Raw genomic sequence first — 6,827 nt, 5'->3', positions numbered from 1 at the left:
GTCTTCCCAGACCGGGGCATGAACCCGTGTCCCCTGCATCGGCAGGTGGACTCTCAACCACTGCGCCACCAGGGAAGCCCGACAGTGATTTTTATAGCTTTCCTGACTTCCCCCAAATCTCCACCAACTATACTTTTAAAAAATTTCTACAAATAAGCAAGGACGACTTGGGCAGTGGAGGTGGCACGGTCGGCAATGGAGGGATTGGTCTGGTTTGTGTCCCCACCCTTGACGCCTGTGTACACGAGGGCTGGGGCCTGAGGGAGGCTGGCAGTTGGCCACCCCTGCCCTGGGACTGGGACTCCCCTTCCCCACCCATCCCCACTCACCTCTCCTGGAACAGACGCTATGGCCACAGGCCAAACAAGGACACAGGGACCTAGTTTCGTTTCCGTTTTTAAAAAAAATTTTTTTAAAATTTATTTTGGCCCCCTCTCGCGGCCATGCGGGATCTTATGTCCCCGACCAGGGATCGAACCCGTGCCTAACTGCAGTGGAAGTGTGGAGTCCTAACCTCTGGACGGCCAGGGAATTCCCTTCCTTTCTTTTTAATTTAAAGAAAATACAAAACCTACAGTATCGGGCTTCCCTGGTGGCGCAGTGGTTGAGTCCCCCTACCAGTGCAGGGGACACGGGTTCGTGCCCCGGTCTGGGAAGATCACACATGCCACGGAGCGGCTAGGCCCGTGAGCCATGGCCGCTGAGCCTGCACGTCCGGAGCTTGTGCTCCGCAATGGGAGAGGCCACAGCAGTGAGAGGCCCGCGTACCGCAAAAAAAAAAAAAAACCCTACAGTATGGTAATAAACACTCTTATCCCCAACTTCTCAGCTTTCTGCCTCTTTCACAGAATAGAAACAAAACATTACCAGTAAACTCCCCTTTGCTCCCTATCTCCAGTCTCCCCCTCTCTATTTTTCTAATGTTTTTACTTTTATCTACTTTGTGTGTCTTTCCCTTTGCTTTAGTAAATGGCACGTATTGTTCTACATCTTAAAATCACATGTGCTTTTGTGCTCCTTCTATGCTAATCATGCCTTTGAATCTAGATCATTCCTTCTAAGAGTGTCCTACTGTTCCGTGGTATGGCCAGACTAACAGACTCCTCCATTCAGGTCGCCTCCAGCTGGTCACTCTAGCACTGTCCCCAGAACATCCCTGGGGGCATCTCTTGTGCACCCACACCTGACCCTCCTGGGCAAGGCCACAAACATGTTTACTCGGAGTCTCCAGGCCCGAGGCCCGTGCCAGAGGCTGAAGGGCAAGAGGGTAGCGAGAGCAACCGAGGAAGGTTTTGCTTACACAGACGGCCGCCCCTGAGGGATCAGCCAGGCGCGCTCACTTCCCTTCACCGCTGCAGCGTGGCGCCCATCTCTCCCGGCTCCCTGCATCTTTCTCCAAGGGCCAGTCCCGTTCCTGCCTGCACCGCCCTTCTTGCCCCCTCGGTTCCCCGTGGACTCGGCCCGAGCTCCAGCACGCCGCCCCAGTATCCTGCCGACCGGATGGAAATGACCCGGCCAAGGTCACACGGCGGCGCCCGAGCCGGCGGAGACGCCAGCGCGGACGCTGTGCCCTGGCTCGCTCGCCGCCGCCGTCTCCGCTTCGGCTCCGTCACTGGCGTCGGTCGTGGTTTCTCCCCACCTGAGTTCTCCGCCCGCCGCCGCTCCTTTCGGATGCCCCTCGGGCCTCTCCGCAGGCGCCGTGCCCCTGGGGGCGCTAGAGGTGGGGCGGGCCCGGGCCGGTCCGGCGGGTGCCGCGAGTTCGGATCCCGCCGCCGGTAGGACGCGGGCGCCTGGCCTTGACGCTGAGAGGGCCGCAGCAGCTCCGAGAGCTAGGTCCCGGACGGCGGGTGTGGAGGGCAGGGCGGCTGGGCCGGGGGCGGGGCCGGAGGCGAGGCGCCGCCCCTCCCGCGCCTGCGCCGCCTCCCCTCCACTGAAAGCTTCTACCGTTCCCTCGGCTGTCAGGCGCGGTGGCCAAGTGGTAAGGCGTCGGTCTCGTAAACCGAAGATCGCGGGTTCGAACCCCGTCCGTGCCTGGTTCTTGAAATTGGGGTCGATAGTGGGGGCTGCGGTGTTCCCATGTGTATCGCCTCTTTCCTCTGCGACGTGGTGTTTTTTTACTTTTCACATTGTGTTCAGGCGTCCTCCAGTCCCACCCTTCCCCGTCCACCCGCATTCCTCGGCGCCGCGGTCACCAACGAAGGTCGAGCCAGGGCACCAGGGCTCGCGGGCACCAGCTATGTCGCGTTTCGCTGGCCGCCCTGCGTCTCCTCTCCCCGAACCTCCATTCACCCAGCCGCACTGGGCAGGGCGGGGCTGGCCTGGGATCCTTGTGTTACCTGTGGGGACACTAAGGCCCGCGCTAGGCATTGGTGTCGCCAGCGGCGGGTAAGGCGGAGGTAGAGGTCCGGTCTCACTGGTTTTGCGCGTCTCGAGGGTGGGAGAAATTTCCAGAACGGGCGTTGGAGTTTCTGGAGCAGTGGTTTCTGGGTTTTGCCTGAAAGGTGAGTTCTCCATGTGGTGCTCGCTGTCTGCCTTCTTGTCTAGGAAGCCAACCACATCGTTCAGCTGGCGGGTGCCTTTTCCTTTCCCAGCCCTTGTGAACTGACCCTTTACGTCTGGCCCCTAGCCAGTTATGATACTCCCCAAGTCATTTCTAGGATAAATAGACCAATTTAATATGACATGATGTTTAGTGCCTCTCATTCCTGATATGCTCTGGTCTATCTGTCCCCTTCTTCAATTGTGACACTCAGGACTGAAGTGACGCGTACTACTCCAGGTGTAGTCTCATTAATGTTACTTCACCTCCCTCATTCTATATCTCATACTTCTGTTAACGTGACCCAAAAACACACCTTTCTGCAGGTCCCGCTGCACAGTTGACCACGTGGAGCTTCAGGTGGATTGAATGTCAGCAGAGTCTCTTTGGGGCAGGATCATAGAAGACAGGATATGGGGCTCAGGAAGCAGGGAAATATATTGATCTTTTTCCCTAAGATTCCAATAAATGGAAGAGATACACTTAGCTTTTGAAGGGAATGCTGAGCTAGGGTACCAGCGTCATCGTGGAATTGTTCCTAAATGCAAATCGATTTCCCAGACATTCAGATTCCAGACATTCAGGGATAGGAAGGGGAAAGGTCCTGAACTACTGGGTATGGCCTTGAATCCTGTCCCTTAGTTTGGATTTCTGATGAGAAGGAACTCGGAGGCTGGACACTGGGTTTCCTGCAGCTGCTGGAGCAGAGAATTCCACCCCAACAGAGGGGGGTGGATGAGCCAAGCCAACGTCAATAAAAGAGGGTCAAGGTATAGAAGAGCTCAACATACAGATGTTGGGGGAAACATGGGCCCCCAGAGGCAGGGATCAAGTATGGATCCCAAGTCAAGGTTGGTGAGAGGAGATGGAAGTGCAGGTGTGTCAGATACAAGCACCAGGGTGAGCGTTGGAGCCGAGAGGCCTAGCAAGTTACCTTGTAGGTAACTTGTAGTTACCTTGTAGTTACATTGTAGGCCCACAGGTATCTATACTTACCTCTGTGAGACTGGAGGTAGGTCATTGGCTTGAAGGGGGAGGGCAGAAGCAGAAGGAGACACCTGTGTTGAGTTTATTGCATGACCCTTGTTAAATCACATACCCCGGATTTCAACTTCCTCAGTTGCAAAATTAGAGAGTTGAAAGAGATGTTTCCTAAATGCCTGTGGCTTGAAATTCAAAGTTTCTACCTCAGAGCTTGGCCCTTGGAGAAGCGGTGTGTGTGTGGGGGGCTGCCTTGAGCTAGCACCACGCCCAGTCTCTCTTGGGGCTGCCAAAGTAGTGAATCATAGCATCCCCTTTCACAGTGGGACTTGGTCGTGGCGCCCTCATGGTGAGACTATATGGCCCTGGCTCCCCCATCCAGAGTTACAGCCAGTCCTCCCTGATGGGCAGGACCAGAGCTACGAAGCCCCTCCCCCTGTCAGTTTCCCCTTGCTCTGACCTCCCCACAGTGGCTCCCCCCAGAGTCTAGGACAAACACAGGGCCTCTGGGACTGCAGTTGGAGAGCCACGTATGCAGGCACAGTCATTTGTGGGCAGCTAAAAACCTCCAGGATATTTTTAAAAATACAAACTACTTTAGGTCAGGCCGCTTCTTTCCTGCGAGCAAATATTATTTGACTTAAAAGCAGAATTTGGCAAGTGTATATATTTTGCCTTGTGCCGTCAGTTTTAGTCCAATATTCCAGCCTGGAGATGTCTATTTTTAAATCTTTTATTGTACAATAAAACACAATTTCAGAAACCACGCACATTAAGTGAATGTCTTAATGAGTTATAAGTAGAACACCACCCAGGTCAGAGAACTTTGCCAGACACCCAGAAACCTCTTTCATGTGCCCCCCCTTGCAATCACAACCCCCTACAGCCAAAGGCAACCGTACCCCTTACTTTTATAGTAATCAATCACTTCCTTGCATTTTAACTTATCACCTTGTTGTACATCTTTATACCCTACAGTTTAACTTTGCCCATTTTAAAAACTGATGTGTCTTTTAAGCTTTTTTTTTTTTCCCAACCACTAGGATTCTCTTCCTTCCCTTTTATTTTCTTGCAGTGTGTCTGTCTGTTGAGGAACCTGGCCCATTTGACCTGGAGAGTTTCCCATAGTCTAGACTTTGCTGGCTGCAGACTCAGTGCAGTTCCATTTCTTCTGTCCTCGGTATTCCCTGCAAATTAGCAGCTAGATCCAGACACTGGATCAGAGTCAGATTCCATCCCTTTGGTGAGACTCACGTGTCACCTTCTCTGATTCCCCCAGGTAATGAGTCACAGCTTACTGTCTGGGACCCCTCTGTGTGTTTCACACCATAGCTGGGAGGCCCCTCAGGACTGGGACAGTGTATTGCTTGTGTCTGTGTTTCCAGCATCTGGTACAGAGGCAGAGCCCTCTTACAAGACAGGACCCTGCTTAAAGGGTTGCGGAGGTCTTCCCAGAGGAGGTGATGTCATACCTGGGTTCTGGAGGATGAACAAGAATTTGCCAGAGCACCACAAACAATCTTGGCTACTTCTGCCCTCATTCAATCACCGTTGACACTCAAATATCATGATCTAGGTTGCAACTAAGCAGGCAGGGGTGCTTCTCTCCTCCCTAAGCCCCACCCCCACCCCCAGCGGCCAACCCCTCTGACCTTGCACAGAAAATGAAATTTCAAATTAAGAAACAAATACTGTCTGTCCATGCTTTTATAAGCAAACACTAAAGGTCCAACCCTATACTTTGCGACAAAAGTTGCCAGTTTGGAATCATGGTCTGATAGGAATGAAAGCAACCACCCAACCCTCTCATTGTACAGCCACAGAGACAGGCAAAGAGAAGGGAAATGATTTGTTCAAGATCATCCAGGAAGCGCTACCTTTGTGACATAGGTTAAGCTCCTCTGCTGGATGAGCACGAATCTGCTTGGGAAAGTCATCTCTGATTATAACCTGACATGTACCCAGGAGATGGCCCATCTCTTTGCCAACCCACGGGGCAAGCAGGTACTTCTCTTGTCTAATATTCACCCCTGATCAATAGAAAAAGCACATAGTGAACAAAATCACTAGGCTTGACCCCAGTACTCAGGCTGTGGAGACAAGGGAGGGACACAGAAACTCCCTATCACCAGTTGGAATCCCCAGGAGACAGACTCCTATATCTTCTGAACCAAGGGCTCTCCCATCTTCCAGGCACTTACCCTGCCCAGAGAAAGCCTTTCTGAGAACCCCGAGTGAGAGGGCTGGCACTCTGAGCCAGCAGGGCTCCTTTGTGTCCTTACTTTCCAGGATTTTCCCACCACTCTCTCAGCCTCACTCCCTGGGTCACGTTCAGAGTGACCACCTGCCTCCTCCCCACCCCCCCATCAGGCAGGAAAACTGCATCCAGCTCGAAGCACTGCCTTGGCCTTGCGGAAATAGCATTACACCTGGAAAGAATCGACTCCTTTCTGGGGACTTTACCCCCTTGCTGCTTCTTGCAGGCAAAGGTTGTGTCCTGTCTTCTCAAGAGAGGAGAAACTGGGAGAAATCACAGAGAAAATCCCATCCCAGTTTTGCCAATGACAAACGGAGGCCCCAGGCAGAGAACTTAGCAGAGTTTGCATAGGAGTGAGGAGGTGAAATGGGCTCGGATGTTGACAGAATCGATGATCCCAGTAGTGGCTTTTCTGCTGTAAAGATTTCATGCCAAAACCTGTCTTTCCCCTGAGCTCTGGGGCTCTCCTTCTGTCCAAGCCATCTGGGCCGAGAGAAACAAAAGCCATGTACATTGCCACCTGAGAAAAATCTGCTGAGAAAATCAGCCCCACGAATTCCATATTCACACACAAAATATTTTATTTGCAGTCCTTCTCTCCCTCTGGTCACCAGGATCCCCGTGTCTTCTGTCCGAGCTCTTTCTGACTGATGGCAGGAAGCTGTAAAGAACCCAGCACAACCGTGACTGTAGAAGATGCACAATCATGGCATTTGATAGTCTGGAGGGTCCGGAGGAGGACGTTGAGGGCAAAGAGCTCGGTACAGAGTGACCTTGGGTAAATCATTTCATCTCCCCAAGCCCCATTTCCGTATCAGTAAAATCGGGGTTCTCATTCCTGCCCTGCCACGTCACACCACTTGATGCCTTGCTAGAGAGGTGGCACGTGTTCGTTATTAGCAGAGAATCAGGACTGTAACATGGGGTTGATATTAAGTACCTTGCACAGTTTGCGCATTGGAGGCCGCGGTGAATGTGGCCCTCCTGCCTTGGGGGGGAACGTGGTCATCCTCTGAGAGGAAAAGGGTGAAATCAACAGGTGTTAGAGTG

General features: G+C 52.7%; 1 non-coding gene across 1 annotated transcript; it reads left to right on the top strand.

The window, feature by feature from the left end:
- The first annotated feature begins 1,961 nt into the window (after positions 1-1,961).
- On the top strand, positions 1,962-2,033 carry TRNAT-CGU (transfer RNA threonine (anticodon CGU)). Its single transcript has one exon. It is a non-coding gene; the product is annotated as a tRNA-Thr (tRNA).
- Positions 2,034-6,827: the final 4,794 nt, after the last annotated feature.

The sequence above is a fragment of the Neophocaena asiaeorientalis genome, unplaced genomic scaffold (assembly GCF_003031525.2).
Source record: "Neophocaena asiaeorientalis asiaeorientalis breed wild unplaced genomic scaffold, Neophocaena_asiaeorientalis_V1.1 scaffold129, whole genome shotgun sequence".
NCBI lineage: Eukaryota > Metazoa > Chordata > Mammalia > Artiodactyla > Phocoenidae > Neophocaena > Neophocaena asiaeorientalis.
Note: the sequence above shows the minus strand (reverse complement) of the source record. Positions and strands in the feature narration are given on the sequence as shown.